Raw genomic sequence first — 16,080 nt, 5'->3', positions numbered from 1 at the left:
GGGGGCTTTACAGAATCGTTTGTGACTATGAACTGAGCTCCTTAGGGGAACAATGAAGATGGCTCCGTCGTGGAGGGCGTGAGGGAGGCGGGGCTCGGGCCCTCCGCTGAGGACCAGGGACTTCCGGGATGCTTAGTCTGCAAGCCTGGCCCGGGGCTCGCTCTCCCAGCCTGTGGCGTCACGCAGGAGAGTCCTCTGGGGAGAAGCCTGACACTGTCTGTCACGATCCCCTGGGACTCAGGTGCGTTCTGCAGAGAGAGGCCTGGGACCGTCAGCAGGTGGCCCGCCCGGACAGTCAGGGCGCTCCCCCTGCCCTGCCAGCCCCCCGCACCAGCACTCTCCTCACCTTGCCCCTGCACCCCGTGCTGTATCTTATTATCCGTTGTCAATGAGGACGTCACAAGATAGGCAGGCATTGCAGCCAGCCCCAGACCCCGTCGGGTCCTGGCGCTAATTGGTGTGGGATGCTAGGACAACCTACTCAATTGACTTTCCTCAAACTACAGCATCTGTGAAGTAAGCTCTTTCCCGTGGGGGGGGGGGGTGAGGGGAGTGCACATTAGACAAGGGACAGGTGCAGGGGGGTGGCAGAGAGGGCCGTGCCCGCCTCACTGATAACCACGCCCCCCAGCAGGGCGGGGGGGATCCACTCAGCACCAGAGGGGAGGTGCAGGTGTCTCTGGAGGGCTATGTCCCAGCAGGCAGAGAGGAGAGACTGTTCCCGTGAAACCACGTCGCTGTAACCGGTTTTGTTTTGTCCCAAATCTGGGGCAGGAAGCTTTCAGTGAGCCCCTCCCTGCCGCACACACGCTCAGCCCCTCCCTCCGGAGCTGCGAACAGGCTCACTGCTGAGAGGGAGCGGATGTCACAGGCCTTCCTCCAACCCCTTTTTCACAACCTGGAAAAGGGGCAGAGCTCAGTGGACAGAATCTGTAGGAATTTCACCCAAGAAAAGCCTCGTAAATTCCACGAAAAATCTCCTTCCTGAGACTTTCCGTGTAAACCCCAGGGCAGCATTGCTGACAGGAGCGGTTGCCGGATCCACCCAGAATTCTCCCGGAAGTAGCAACCTAAGCTGAGCTTGCTTTCCTAAAGGGGATTGGGAGGTAGAAACGTTTGAGCGACTTTTCAAGGCTGTGTGTGACTGGCTCGTGGGTGCCTGTTCCCGGGGGAATGAAGGGGTGAGCTAATGGACGGTGGGGGTGCAGCCCCAGGCTCGTGGGTGCCTGTTCCCGGGGGAATGAAGGGGTGAGCTAACAGACGGCGGGGTGCAGCCCCAGGCTCGTGGGTGCCTGTTCCCGGGGGAATGAAGGGGTGAGCTAACAGACGGAGGGGGTGCAGCCCCAGGCTCGTGGGTGCCTGTTCCTGGGGGAATGAAGGCGTGAGCTAACGGACGGCGGGGTGCGGCCCCAGGCTCGTGGGTGCCTGTTCCCGGGGGAATGAAGGGGTGAGCTAACAGACGGAGGGGGTGCAGCCCCAGGCTCGTGGGTGCCTGTTCCCGGGGGAATGAAGGGGTGAGCTAACGGACGGCGGGGTGCAGCCCCAGGACACCTCCTCCAGGCACACAGGCTCACAGCAGCGCATCCCGCTGAACTGTCGCCTTCCTGCGTCCCCTGCGTCAGCACACAGCCCGCCGATGGCCATCTCTCACGTATTTGTGACTCTTCCTACGAAACAGGCGTTAACCACGGGGACCACTATGGGCCCTGCCGCCAGTTCATACGCTGAACCCCCAGTGTAGCTATATCGGGAGACACGGAAGTAGTCAAGGCAAATGCAGTCCGAAGGGCAGGGTGTTCTGGGGGATTTGTGTTCTTTTGCAGAGAGACAGGGGGAGGCTGCCTTTGTCCACGTGTGCACAGCCAAGGGAAGGCCCCCAGGGACGCAGAGCGCAGCAGGCACCTGCCAGCCGGCCGGGAAGAGCCCTGCTGGAATGCACACGCTGACTCCCCCACTCCGGAACCGCGGCGCGGGAGCCGGCAGGTTGAAGACCCGCAGACGTGGCACCTGTTGTGCACACGGAGCAGGCCGAGGCCATCTGGGCCGCAGCGCTCCCTGGTCAGAGTCCTCACAAAGCCCTGGGACGGAAACTGCACTGCCTGTGAGGACTCTGGTCTCTAAGGGGTTAAGTTATTTCTGCTAAGCTCCCAGTCAGAGAGGACACAGCCAGAACCGCAGGCCTGTGCTGTTTTAAATGCGTGTTTTCTCCACGTCACTGCCGTCGCTAGAGCTGGGGCGGGCCCTCCTGCACAGGGATCTGCCAGGTCTGCAGCCCCCACCCCCGCCATCCAGTGCTCTGCCTAATGCTGCGCGGGTGCCGGGTCCCCTCCCCCACCTCGTTACTTCAAGTCTGCCACTAAAGCCCGTTTCATGCACGTCCCAGAGTTCCTAGGACAAGTCCCAAGTTCCTCACCTGTGTTTAAGGTGTGCCTACCATCCGAGCACACTCATCTCAAATATCACTTTCTCCCATCTCAAACGTCCGATGGCTAATTCACGTCACTGCCCCGAGAATACAGCACACTCACCCTGTGTTCCTGGTGTCACCGAAAGCAGTCCTGCTCCCGGGAAAACACTTTGCTGTCCAGTCTGCACACAGGAATTCTATTCATCGGCTGAGGCTAAACAGTCCAGGCGATTGTACAAAACTATTCTCGTGCTGCTCTGTAGTGGTTCCCTGCGCAGGACACACACACACACACACACACAATCATTTGGCTGTATGTTCTTTCCTAGTTGTCTTAAGAGAATCCCTCCTTACCTGTCCCTGACAATAAAAATAAGAAAAAAACCCCAAATCTGCTAAAATTCATGTTCAAAGCTCTAACCAGCCAACTGTCTATATCAATAAGTAGTTACAAAGCATTTACTGTGATCTAGGCTTTGAAAAACCAAAGTGGCTGTGGAGGAGAATCAACTCTTCAGTGTATTTCACAGAAGTCTCTCCATAAAGGTGGAAGATGGTGCTGAACACAGGATGGTGTGGCTACTGGGTGTCCAGAGAAAGCGAAGACTGTGCTACACAGTCCCCTCTTTGCGCACCAGTAAAGGGTCATGGCTGTGTAGGTGTTTAGCGCATGCCGACTCTATGGTGTGATGGGAACATACGAGGCTGGACAGAGGGGAGCTAAAAGTCTCGGCTCCAGCCCCTCCCTCATTGTGTTCCCTGGGGAGGGGACTTTTCTGAGCCGAGTTTTCCCTGGCTCAACTCCCCTCACAGGCTGATCGCGTATGCAGAGGGAGGGGCTTGGGCTCCTGCTCTCTGCGTCCACTGGAAACCCTTCTGCGAAACCTTGTCACCCTGCCCCAGGGTCTGTGTCTACTCTTGCCCGTTTGCCCTGCTTCCCAGAGGAGCAAACTGCACACGTGGGCCCGACACAGCAGACTCCGGAGCGGTCAGCACACGTGGTCCTGAAGCCCCAGACGCCCGGCTTGGCTCTGAGTGAGTCCAAGAGAAAAACCACGGTTGGAGGCCATGGGCTGGAACAAAGGTCCCAGCGGATGGAAATGTCGGGAAGTCATTGCCACCCCGCTCACCACCCCTATAGGAGGATGCACATTTGCAGATAATGAGGCAAACTCCCAGGTGCGGAGGGATAAGATGCAGGGTGCTGCCCCTGGTGACAGCACCCCTCTTCCCTTGGTAACACCCGTTCAGTCTATTTTAAACAGTCTTCTGACTTGCGAGATGTGCTGCATGACTATGAACCTGAAAATAACCCCCATTAAGTTTCAAACAAAGGAAGCGTGACTGTGGGCTGAGGTGGCCCTGTTACTTCCAGTGGGCGGAGACTTTGAGCTGACATGTGGGCCTCCTCTTAGCATCTCATTTAGAAAAGTGCATTTTAATTGCTGCGAGGCAGCATAGATTGGTGACAATAAATCATGGCAAACACACTTGGTTACTTTTTAAAACTAAATTGCTGTTGGACTGACTAGAAGAGGACATGGGTAAATTCGATACTAGGGATTGCTTTAAGGATGTCTCCTGGCAACATCCCTTGTCCATGGAGCGCTGCATAGGTTTAGGTGGGTCTGAGAGCAGATAGTCGATGGCGGGTGCCAGCGTCGGGGTCTAGAAGCAAACAGAAATTCTTTGCTGTGGCTGAAACAACAGGGCAAGCCGGGAGGGGGACTCAGAGGGACACAGCTGAGGGTTAGGGCTCAGCCCTGCCGTGCCAGGCCTGGCGGCGCGGCGAGCCACAGCCTGTCTGCACTGTGTCCTCTTACCTGTACAGCAAGGATCCTAGTGTTTTCTTCCCAGATGGTTGAGAGGAGCAAATTAGATGTTTTGTTCACAGAGCAGCTGCTGGCAAGAACTCGGCAAAGGGACGCAACCCGAATCAGACACGCTGCTGGCAGTCGGGGCAGGGTACGGGTTGTGTCTGGTGAGGGCCCCTGCTGTTCCCCAGCTGCTTTTTTTTAAGATTTATTAATTTATTTGAAAGGCAGAATTACAAAGAGAGAGGCATCTTCCATCTGCTGGTTCACTCCCCACACGGCCACAACAGCCAGAGCAGGGCCAGCTGAAGCCAGGAGCCAGCAGCCTCTTTTGCATCTCCCACATGGGTGCAGGGGCCCAAATCGTGGGTCACCTGCTGCTTTCCCAGGCCGTTACCAGGGAGCTGGATCAGAAGTGGAGCAGCCAGGAACCAGCGAGCGTATGGGATGCTGGCGTCACAGGTGGCAGCGTGACCCCTGTGCCCAGCCCCGCCCCCGCCTGGCAGCTCTCGGCGCCTGGCAGCTGTGGCTGGTGGTTCCCTCCCTGTAAACACCTGCTCAAGAGACCACACTGCAAAGCTCAGCTCAGTTCTTCTGAAGCAGGCACCTTGAAAATCTTTGCAAAATCCCCGAGATAAAAGCCCCAATAGCGTCAGTGAAAGTCCTTTTGGGAGAGATTCCTGTGAGCTCTCCGCCCTGTCCTAATTCTCAGGTAGCAGCACCAGGGACGCCGTGTTTGACATTTGCTGCTGCTGCTCCGTGCCGCCTCTCACGGACACTCGGGTCCATCCGTGGGCATGCGTTCCGTTTCTGTCCTGCCTGTTGCTGTGTCCAGTTCTCAGCTCTGACGCTGCTAATTCAGACCCAGCGGCGCACTCATTGCAGGCACAGGTAAAGTGTGTTGAGTGAATCACAGCCAAAGGCACAGAATAGGAGTTGGCACGTGATGGCCCACGTTCAGGTCTGTCCTGAGACCTGCTCTGAGGTGGCCCCAGGCACAGCCACCTGTGTCTCCCGCCTGTGGGTGCTGCCATCACAGTGACAGGCGTGTGGCCTCATGACCTGCAGAGACCAGGTGGACTTCAGCTGGCACTCTTCTGGAAAACGGCTGCTCCCCGCTGGCTTCGAAGACAGGAATCCACGTGGTACCACTGCCGACACCGGCACAGTGGCCGCCGCCACGTCGTGCGTGGGCCAGGACCGCTCGGTGCCCGGTGCGCGTCCTCAGCGACCTCTGCACGCTGTCTCGTGTCTGCTCCCTCGCACTTCGGGAAAACCGACACCCGGAGGAGTCCCTTCTGCGAGGCGTGAGCTGAGCGGCCTCGAGCTCGGGGTCCGCCTGTCCCTCCCGGCCTGTCTGGCTCGCAGCCCTTGACCTCTATGCCACCCTAAGATCTGACAGTTTTCCACGGGCGTTCTGAGTGACCGTGAGGAAGCCGTGCACAGTCCCAGTCTCCATCTCCCTGTCTCCTGGATCTAGGGCAGAAATAATTTAAAACCAGAAGTGGAAACCATACAGGAAATGCCCCAGCCTAGTACTGTGTGGTTGGCTGCGTAAGTCGTCTTTCTGTGTTCTGTTTCTTTCGGGCTTGTTTGTTTGTAAGAGAAATGTGACCTTTCCCCTACATTTGCCACTCAGGTTAGAACAGGGGGGTGCTAAGAGGCAGGGCGAGAGCCGCTCACGGCTAAGCTGTGACGGATTAGGCAATTGGGCTTCCAAGTGGAGTATGAAATTTAATGTGGCTGAGGGAGGCACGCGGGCAGAAATATGCCGGGGCTAAGTGTGATTTAAATGATGTTTAATTAGTTGACATGGCAGAGAGAAAGATCTGTGTGCTCTCCGCGGATGAGCGCCTCCACCCTGGGTGCAGCAGGCAGCGGCAGTGGCAGCGGGAGGAGCTTAGTCGCCGTCCCCTGGTGTTCAGAGGGACCTCATTGGGGGGGGGGGGGGCGCTGGGAGACCCTGCTGAGAACCCGCGGCGGCCGCTGCTCCCGCTCCTGCCTCGGCAGGGAACGGAAGGATGCGACGTCTGTGCCTAGGAAGCGGAAATGGGGGCGGAGGGTGAGAAGACCCCTCGGTTAGCGAGGGTGGCAGCAATGGAGCCGTGGAGGCTCCGGCACAGTGGCTGGGGCCCTGAGGGCGGCAGGGGAGGAGCTGCTGTCCTCCTGGCCTCGCTGTGCAGTGTCCTCCCCCGGCACAGCCCCTGCTCCTCAGTGGAGTCTGTCAAGGAGGCAGGGCTGCTCCTGGGTGTGGCCGTGTGCTCTGCATTGTCCTCCTGGACGTGGCAGGGCGCTCCCTGGGCATGGCCCTGTGCACCACCAGGTCGGCAGGGTGTTCCTCCCAGGCGTGGCCCTGTGCACCACCAGGTCGGCAGGGTGCTCCCCCCAGGCGTGGCCCTGTGCACCACCATGTCAGCAGGGTGTTCCCCCCTGTGCACCACCAGGTCGGCAGGCTCTCCCCGAGAGAGCGAGCTCGTGGAGCGGGGTCTGCGTCTCGTTTGCAGGGCATTGCCGACCCCACACTCCCCTTCCTGCAGACAGAGCTTTGTGTTTGCCCTTTCAGCTTCTCCTTCCTTCCTCCAGAAGAGGAGGCAGCTAAGTATAGCTCCGTCATTAATTATGAAAGGGATCGGGAAGGACGGAGATAGAACATTCTGGTGACGAGGTCACCGGAGAGCTTGTCCCGGGAAGAGCGTTGGAGAGAGAGGAGAGGGCGGCCGTGAGGCGCTGGCCTGGCCGGTACAGTACACAGGTGCGCGTGCGGGTTGACTTCTTGTCGGTTACGGCTGCCGAGATGCGCGTCTTTACCTGTCTCCCTCTTGCTCTGGGCTGCAGGGTCCTCAGCGTGATATTAGGGGAGGGCATTTAGCCCAGTTGTTAACGCGCCGGCTCTCGTTCCATCCTGGTTCCATCCCTGTCTCTGCTGCTGATTCCTTCTTCCTGATGATCGAGCTCCTGGGAGGAAGTGGTGTTGGCTCACGCAGCCCGGTTTCCTGCCTCCCAAACGGGAGACCTGGGCGGAGTCCCATGCCCCTGGTGCTAGCGGTGCTAGCCGCTGCAGGCATTTGGGAAGTGGACCAGCAGATGGAAACTCTGTCTCAAAGAAGTAATGACAACGAGAATGACGATGTTAACGTTGCGTCGGTATCCCATGCCCAGAGCGTGCTGGCCACGTTGTGCAGATTAAAGCATGTTTTAAATACATGAATGAACAAGAGGAAAAAGATCAGGCTGCTGCTAACAGGGGAGTGATCTGACGGCAGGCAGGACGGGGCTCTGACACCCTTCAAAGTGCCCTGGGCTGCAGCGTGGACTGCTGGGGGGAGCCCGGAGGGACTCCCCAGGACCTGGCCCGAGAGGCCCTCCGCCCTGCAGCGCCGACAAGATCTAAAGGGAACGCCTAGAGAGCAGGCTTTTCTTTCTTTTTTTTTCTTTTTTCTAATTCTTTTTTTTTTTTAAGCATGGAATTACTCAAAGAAATACACTAGAATTAAATTAATCATGAAAGAGCCGTAAAGTATATGCGGATTAATGGAGAGTTTACTCATTAATTAGCAGTGACCCACGTGCAGCCTGCAGCTGCTGGAGAGGCAGGAATCACGCACCTGTGACATGCGTGCGTGGGTGTGTGTGTGTGTGTGACGTGTGTTTGGGTCTGGCCTCAAGCACACGCACAGGCTGGGGGCTCGGCTCACAGAGGAAGGGTGTGCCCACGTCACGGGTGAGCATCCGCGCTCCCAGGGCAGTGCGTTCATCTTGCCAGCAGCCGTGGGGCACGGGGGCTGTCGATGCTAGTGGCTCACCACTTCCTCTGAGGGAGGAGCTGTGTCAAGTGGGGGGAGGGGTGTGAGCAAACACAGAATTACTACCGAGGCCCCAGAATCACAGCTCCAGCGCCGCCGCCGCTCAGAGGCGCTGAGGCCGCCTGTCCCTGGGGACGGGGGAAGCACTGAGGGTGTGGGTGGGAGCTGAGCTGGAGCTGGGGGTGCGTGGCGTCAGGGCCGTGTTGTGAGCTGCCCCGTTGGGAGCAGAGCCCGGGTGGAGACCACAGGAGCAGGGAGGTTGGGGCAGGGGCACCTTCTCAAAGCCACAAGTGCGTGTGGACAAACGGCTGGAGCGGAGTGAGACCTCCGGGGGGGGGGGCAGCTGAGATGCAAGCCGGGGGGTTCCAGGGTTTGAACCCCGAGCGCGCAGACTTGAGCATGCAGAGCCGGCTCCCGGAGGAGGCCCGGCCCGGGGCTCGGTGTCCTGGGCAGAGCTCGGCTGTGCAGCAGCCTGGTGACCATGTTATCAGCCATGAGTCTGACAGCTCAGAAGTGAAGACCTCCACCCCGTACCCTGGGCTCTGCTGCCACCCTGACCCCCCAGGGATGGGGGCTCCTGTCCCAGGAACAAGCAGGGCTCTGTGGGAGAGGTCCCTCCTGGTCTGTCACTTGCCAGCAGGCACGTGGTCAGCGGCTGGCCACGTATGGTGAGAGATGAGAGGTGGGCTTGCCACTTCAGACGTGTGCGTCATTGACATTTGGGGCCACTCGCTGAAGTCCCGTAACTTGATGGCTTCCCCCGCGGCCTTGCCACCGCTCGCATCTCTGCTCTCCCCAGCGCTCTGACTTGGCCGCACTTGGGAACTTAATCTGCTTTCTCGAAGGGGAGGTGCGGGGCACGGATCTCACCAGCAACTCCACTGATCGGAGCCGACAAAGCTGAGGACACAGTCCTGTTGTCCGGCGGGGTCTGACGGCAGGGCCTGGGGCTAGGTGACCCACGCCCGAACGGCAAGTCAGCGGCAGAGACCTGTGCACCTGCCGCTGCCACCGCCCAGGGCTCCTACAAAGTCGTGGTCTGTGGCACATCAGTGGGAAGCCACGGAAAATGGCCCTGACCGGCGGCTCTGTGGTGCCGCGGCTCCTGCCGCTCAGAGCTGCGCTCTGCGTCCTTCCCACGGAAGAGAGCGAAGCTGAGCGTTTCAGTGCGAGAGGCCGCAACTCACGGCTCTCCAACCTGAAACAGCGCCGTCATTGTGCGGGGACAGATTTTCACTCTGCCTGTCCTGGGATCTTCAGCAGTGGCTCCTGGTTGACTTGGAGTTGATAATTAGGATTGAAAATGGAACTGCTCGTATTCTGCAGTCTTTGGGGAGGAGAGAGCTCCTGGATCTGCATCTTCTCTCCCAGGCTGTGGTACTGCAGACTGGAGGTGAGGAGTGAGAGCAGAGAGGGAGCTGGCAGGAGCTGAGTGTCAGCCTGGTTCCCTCGGGAGAAGCCCGTCCCGAGCGTTTCCCCTGCTGCCTCCGAGAGACTGACCTGTCGGGAGTTGAGGCTTCTGGACTGATTCCTATTTTCCCCACGTTCTTGCTAAGAGACACTGCTCTCGAAGGTTCTGTCTGAGCGGTGTCTGTGCCGGGCTCATGAGACCTGCTGTGTGTGCCCTGGATGTCGGCAGGAGCAGCAGAGGTGCCGCCTCGCACAGAGCTGCCGCTCCTGGCCATTCCCAAGGGACGTGCAGGGACGTGCTATGAGGATTGCAAGCTCTCGCCCGGATCCATTGTTCAGCCTAGGATCCCGCAGAGGGCGCGGGAAGGGCTCGGAGGGACAGCGCAGTCCCAGGGCGGCTCTGAGGAGCTGGCGGAGATCAGCGTTTCCCCAGGTTCTGCCACCTGCTCTGCAGGTGCCGTCTGCCCCGTCTGATCTGTGAGACCCCACGTGCCACTGGACGTCGCTGTTTATGGTTTCTATACGTGGAAGACCGCAGACATAGTGAAGGTGAACTAACCTTGACTTGGGGAGGGGCAGGCGGAAGGAGGGGGGCCGCGGAGCTCCCTCACCTCAGCTTTCGGAGGTGAGAACCGGCAGGAAGTCCCGCCCTGGAGCAGTCCAGACATTTTGCTCAAGAGCTCCTAGCTTGCATTGCAGCCGCCCGAGGCTTGCGAGAGTTGGAGGAGATCCATTACCAGTAGATGAAAATCTGAACTAAATGCATAAACCAATAGATGCAAAACCAATTTAGCGTGGTCCACAAATCGTTAAACTTGATGTAGAGCATCGGGGCCTCCCAGGAGACTGGGATCCACACAGCAGAGGGAGTCGGAGCCGGCGGGGCTGGGAGCCGGGGTTTCTGCGGATTTGGCACGGGACTTGCAAACGGCTGCTTTGTCACGCCACGGTGCGGAGTTTTTACTGGGTTTGGTTTTCCCCGTGTAAAAGAGGTGATCATTCAACCTCGCCTCAAGAACCTTCGCTGAGTTACTCCATGTGGCGAGCTTGGGGCAAGGCCTGGCGTCCAGCGAGCGCTCAAACACTATTGAAGCAGGAGGGGAGACGCCCAAGGGGGCAGTATAGCCCAGAGGAAGGGAGCAGAAGAAACCGCGGGGCAGGGCTGTGGAGGGAGGAGACTGGGCGTGGCGTGGGGACGGGCGTGGCGCCTCATGTCCAGTGTCGGCCTCTGCGACCTCCGTTTCCACAAGTGCAGTTTCTCTCTGGGGCCGGAGCCGTGGGCTGCGACGTCAGCGTGGAGCTCCGCGGTTCTTCTGTGCATCTTGCTGCGGTCCGAGGAGAGGACGCGGGGACTGGACTTGTGGGCCAGGCTCTGCCACAGCAGGACTTGGGAAAGGACACTCTGTGGGCGCGATGCCGCATCTCCCCTGTGGGTGGTGCTCGGCTGTGCACGGGCTTTTCCCAGATCCACCCATCACAGCCGGCCAGGTGCCGCAGGCAGCAGGGCGCCTTCCGTCCACTGGGAAAACCAAGTCTGCATCCCTGGACGAGTGTGCATGAACTCTGACCTGTGTGGCCCCCAGAGAAACGGCTGGACAGCCACGGCCACTTCCCACAGTGCACTTGGGAGGCTGAGACCTGCCAGGCCACTTCCCACAGTGCACTTGGGAGGCTGAGACCTGCCAGTCTGTGGGACTATCTCGCTGCAGCCGTACAGTGTACAGCTACTCTGAAATATTAACCCAGAGTTTGAAAAATAAAAATAATTAAAAACATAATAGAATGTACAGTAAAAAAAAATCCCAACTCATCACAGGAACAAGGGAAGATCCATCCAAGTCTGTGTCTGAACAGAGCGCCCGGGCCCCCGGCTGGAGCCAGGCTGATAACTGTGCAGCTGGAGCCCGCCTGTGAGGATGGGGAGGCTGGCGGCTGCGGGCTGATGGCGGACGGTCAGCAGAGCAGAGCGCAGTGCAAGCCCCGGGGTTGGGGCCGGGAAGGGTGGGGTGCGAAGGGGCCCGGCTGCTCGGTCGGGAAGGGAGAGCAGCGCCTGAGAACCCGAGGAAAGGGGACGGTGCCGCAGGGGCGTGGAGCCGGTGCCCGCAGCGGCCGGGAACCAGGGACCGTCCTGGGCCGTCACTTCTGCTTGGCGAACCCCACTTGTCAGTCTGCCTGTGACCAGGGAGGCAAACGAAGGCGTCTGAGGATCGAGGGGACAGGGGCCTTGCATCAGGTGGGGATGGTGCCGAGACCCGGGTGTTTCTGAGTCAGCAGGGCCATGGCCCCTGCCCCTGGAGCCCCCAAGAGACCCAGCCCTCGGTCTTACCGCCCCTCTTCTCTCCAGAGTTTGCAGGACCGACTCCCGGGAGCCCCTGCGTCCCTGTTCAGAGACGATGGAGCACAGGGGAGCAGATGGCCGATCCAGGATGCAGGGGCAGGAAGGGCCCGAGAGGCAGGACCAGGGAGCGCAGGCCTGGCTGGGGCCCCCGCTGGGCCAGGTCCTAGATGGGGGATGGGAGGACGGAGAGGCCGCACACTGTGGTCGTGCCAGGAACAGATGAAGGAACCGGAGGGCCTGGGTGTGGCTGCGCTGGGGACTGAAGGGGCCAGGGTGCTACAGCCTCAGACGCGTGGACATTGGAGTCCCCAAGGCTGACAACCGCTTGGGGTGACGCACGCCAACATAGTGCAGGAGGGAAGAGTGGCCTGCAGAGTGTGGGTGGCCGAGCCAGGGCAGAGGCCCGGGAGGAAGGAGGGTGCTGACATGGTGGTTGGGCGCAGCGAGTGGGAGGGCGCCCTGTTGTCAGCGTCCGTGCTGGATGGAGTTGGAGACGAAGCAAGGACTCTGTACGGGCGACGCTGGGCCCGGTGCTCTCCAAGTGCGACCGATGGAGCCCAAAGCTAAGTGTCGGCCGAGTAAGTGGTCTAATCACAGCGAACGCCACTTTCTTTGGATCCCTACTGTGCGACAGGATGAGGGGGAGTGCACTCCTCTCTGGAGGGAGCTCCCAGGGGCTCCTGGTCTCGGCTGCCACGTCCCCAGATAATCACAGACCATGTGACAAGTGCCCAGGGACACATTCTTGTGGCGTGGGGACAGGTCGTGACCCGGCAGCCCTTCCAGGACTTTGCCCAGTGGAAGACATCTGTCCGCGGCTAAGTGACAGAATCAGGCCACAGGCCCGTCCTCGGCAGAGCGGAGACTTCCCCTGGATTCCTCTTCACGGCCCAGTGCCAGAGCAGGGTCTGGAGGGGCAGAAGTGGGATCCAGCCACAAGATGCTGGGGCGCCGGGCAGAGCGGGCCTGGCTCTCAGCGCCGGCTGTGGAAGCTGCATGATCTGGGGCTCTGTGATGGTCAGCGTCTCCATCTGGGTCGGGGGCAGTTACAACCGTTGCAGGAGGTGTCAGCGTTGGGGTGGGCGTGGGAGCATGCAAAGAGTGTGGCTCCGTTCTGGCCGTCGTGCGTTCTCCTCCTAAGACCACCACACTGGGGCAGCTGGTCTGGCAGGGCTGCAGCAGGCAATGGAGGGAATGTAGCTTTTCTCGCGGTTGGACACACAAGGGCACTTTTCCTCTGTGCCTGCAGGGGAGGGTGTTAAATTGTAGAACACATGGTGGCTCCCCCGAGGATTGCATCAAAGAGAAGAAAAATGAAGTGCCAGGCAGGACTGGGGAAGATGGGACACTAATAATAATGACCCTACAGCAAGAGGCGCCGCGGTGATGAGACGGCGGCCCACAGGGCGTGATTGCACCATTAAAATATTGGCCAGGCGAAAGGGAAGGTGTGAGATGCCCGCCGTGCGCAGGGACCTGCACACCACAAGGCTGACCCTGACATTAAGACACAGGAGACTCCACGGTCCTGGGACTGGCTGAACGTGTGAACGCAGGCATGAGAAGGGAGGTGTTGAGCAGTGACACGGCGCTGGGAGAGACCGTCTCCCTCGCAGGAGGCGTCTCGGGAAGTGGACTTGAGGAAGACAGTGTGAAGATTTCACTTCCAGCCCCATTTCTTTGGCCTTGGTGTCCAGGACCTGTGGGCGAGAATGGCCCTTGCTGTGCATGAGAGAGGTCAGAGGGTAACACTTTTTGAAAGCTTTGTTTTCGTTTCCAAGAATAAATAAATGAATCGCTGAAGATTCATTATCTCTGCAAACTGAAAGGCAAGGAGAGATCATCAGAGGCAAATGCAACTGAAATTGGAAAAGTGAAATAGAATTTGCCTAACAGTAATGTGATACTTTCCACGGGGCCGGGGGGTGATTCTGATCTCCTAATTTAAGGACATAGGAGAAATCAGTTTATAGACTCCGAGTGTCAGCGGTAACTGCGCCGACCCTATGCCCTTATTTTACAAATGGTAGCACTGTCACATGGCAGGGTCTGAGGCTCTCCGAGGGCTCCAGTGAGTTCCCGGGAGCCTCGGAGCAGGGGCTGTTAGGGTGGGAAGACCTTGACACTGTGTGGACTTGGCTCCTGCACAGGCTTACGGGGCATCATCAGCAAGGCTTTCGCTAAAGACTAAGTTCTTTGATGTCTCTGCATGCAAATGAAATGCAGGAACATTTTGTTTAGACCTCTCGCCAGACGTCGGTCTACGCGATGAACCTGCACACGATGTTCTGGGTTCCCAGGGCTCTGTGCAAAGCCAGGAAGATAATTGCGTCCTCTCTGGAAACCTCAGTCTGGCAGAGGGCCTGACAGCTCTGCACGGAGCAGGACGTGCCTGGCGGGCCCAGGGAGACCCTGTTCCTGCGCAGCAGGCCGGGGGGTGAGTGGACGCTGCAGGGCAGCCCGGGGCCTCTGGCTTCTGCTGTGAAACCTTCTCCCTTGCATCCCGTGACACCACCAAATGTAACACACCAGACTGACAACGGCAGTTCCTCCGTTAGTGTGTGGACCCGAACACCTACAGAAATCTCCTTGGCGACCTGTGCACAAATGCCAGGGGTCAGCGTCCAGGTGCATCCAGGCGCTGGCAGGGCCCGCCTCCCCGCCTCCCCGCCTCCAGCCCCAGTCACCACTGCCACTCAGTGCCCTGGACACCCAGTGGAAGCCTGGGACCAAAGAAAGACTCTGACGTCACTCAAAATGTTGACGCTATGCTGTTTCCTACTCCGCGTGAAGTTTCTTTCTCAGATCCTGCATAAGCGCCCCCTCGTCCTGGCCACTGAGGGCAACTCTGCCTTCTCCTCCGTGCCCGTGGCGTTCTGGGCTGGGGAGAATCCTGCTTCTCTCGATTGCTGTGGCCTCTCACTCCACGTCTGAAAACCGTGAACGTGGGTCAGGGGCACGCACTGCCCAGGAGTGACCGGCACTTGCAGGCCCGCTGGCTGGGGGACTGTGCCCCGCGGGCAGGGGCTTCGTGTGCACGGAGCTCAGGTTGTTTGGCCTGTGGGGGCCCAGTTGCTATTCACTGGTCACATAAATGCATGCGGCACACTACAGCGTCCGGGACCTGCTAACACCGTGTTTCAGGTCCCCACAACAGGGCCTCCTGTGCCTGTAACCAGTTTCTGGAGGCTCCTCAGGAGTGGAGCTGTCTGCTTGGCCCCCGGAGCCTTCTAAGCGGAGCAGGAGAACAATGTGATTCCCAGGTGAGCCACCGTGGTGTCACCTTCTTCATGGTTCCTCCAGCCTCGTCTCAGACACGAGTCAGGGTCTTCTGCTGCCCGTCTGCAGCCAGGCCCCCAGACCCCCACTCACTCACTCAGCCCTGCCCCCTCACTCAGTCCCCAGCCCTGCTCCCTCAGCCCTGCCCCCTCACTCAGTCCCCAGCCCCGCCCCCTCAGCCCCTGCCCCTCACTCAGTCCCCAGCCCCGCCCCCTCAGCCCCTGCCCCTCACTCAGTCCCTAGCCCCACCCCCTCAGCCCCTGCCCCTCACTCAGTCCCCAGCCCCGCCCCCTCAGCCCCTGCCCCCTCACTCAGTCCCAGCCCCGCCCCCTCAGCCCCTGCCCCCTCACTCAGTCCCAGCCCCACCCCTCAGCCCTGCCCCCTCACTCAGTCCCCAGCCCCGCCCCCTCAGCCTGTGTGCCTGCCCCCTCACTCAGTCCCCAGCCCCGCCCCCTCAGCCTGTGTGCCTGCGCCCTCCCTGTTGGTCATCTTGGCGAGGTGTCCATTTGCCTCTGGAATGCAACTCTCCATCTGTCACTGGATGGTGAAAACAGTCACCGCAGACATCAGGGCGACCAAGAACGGTGAGAGGGGCTGGTGCTGTGGCGCTTAGGTTAATCCTCTGCCTGTGGCACGGGCATCCCATATGGGCGCCGGTTCAAGTCCCAGCTGCTCCTCTTCTGATCCAGCTCTCTGCTGTGGCCTGGGAAAGCAGTAGAAGATGGCCCAAGTCCTTGGGCCCCTGTGCCCACGTGGGAGACCTGGAAGAAGCTCCTGGCTTCTGGCTTCGGATCAGTTCAGCTCCAGCCATGTGGCCATCTGAGGAGTGAGGCAGTGGATGGAAGACCTCTCTCTCTCTCTCTCTCTCTCTCTCTGTAACTCTGCCTATCAAATAAAAATAAATAAGATATTTTTAATAAAAAGAATGCCTGGGAGCAGATTCACACTTGGCAATGATAACACAAATCTAAGAGCGTGGCATCACTAATTCCAGGCAACAGCAAGACCTTGAGATTCGCACCAACACAC

At 59.3% G+C, this 16,080-nt stretch overlaps 1 protein-coding gene across 1 annotated transcript in view; it reads left to right on the top strand.

Moving 5' to 3' along the window:
• AGBL1 (AGBL carboxypeptidase 1) overlaps positions 1-16,080 on the top strand; it is a 636,726-nt gene that overhangs the window by 486,470 nt on the left and 134,176 nt on the right. The gene's annotated exons all lie outside the window — the stretch shown is intronic.

The sequence above is a fragment of the Oryctolagus cuniculus genome, chromosome 12, assembly GCF_964237555.1.
Source record: "Oryctolagus cuniculus chromosome 12, mOryCun1.1, whole genome shotgun sequence".
In the NCBI taxonomy this organism is placed as follows: Eukaryota; Metazoa; Chordata; class Mammalia; order Lagomorpha; family Leporidae; genus Oryctolagus; species Oryctolagus cuniculus.
Note: the sequence above shows the minus strand (reverse complement) of the source record. Positions and strands in the feature narration are given on the sequence as shown.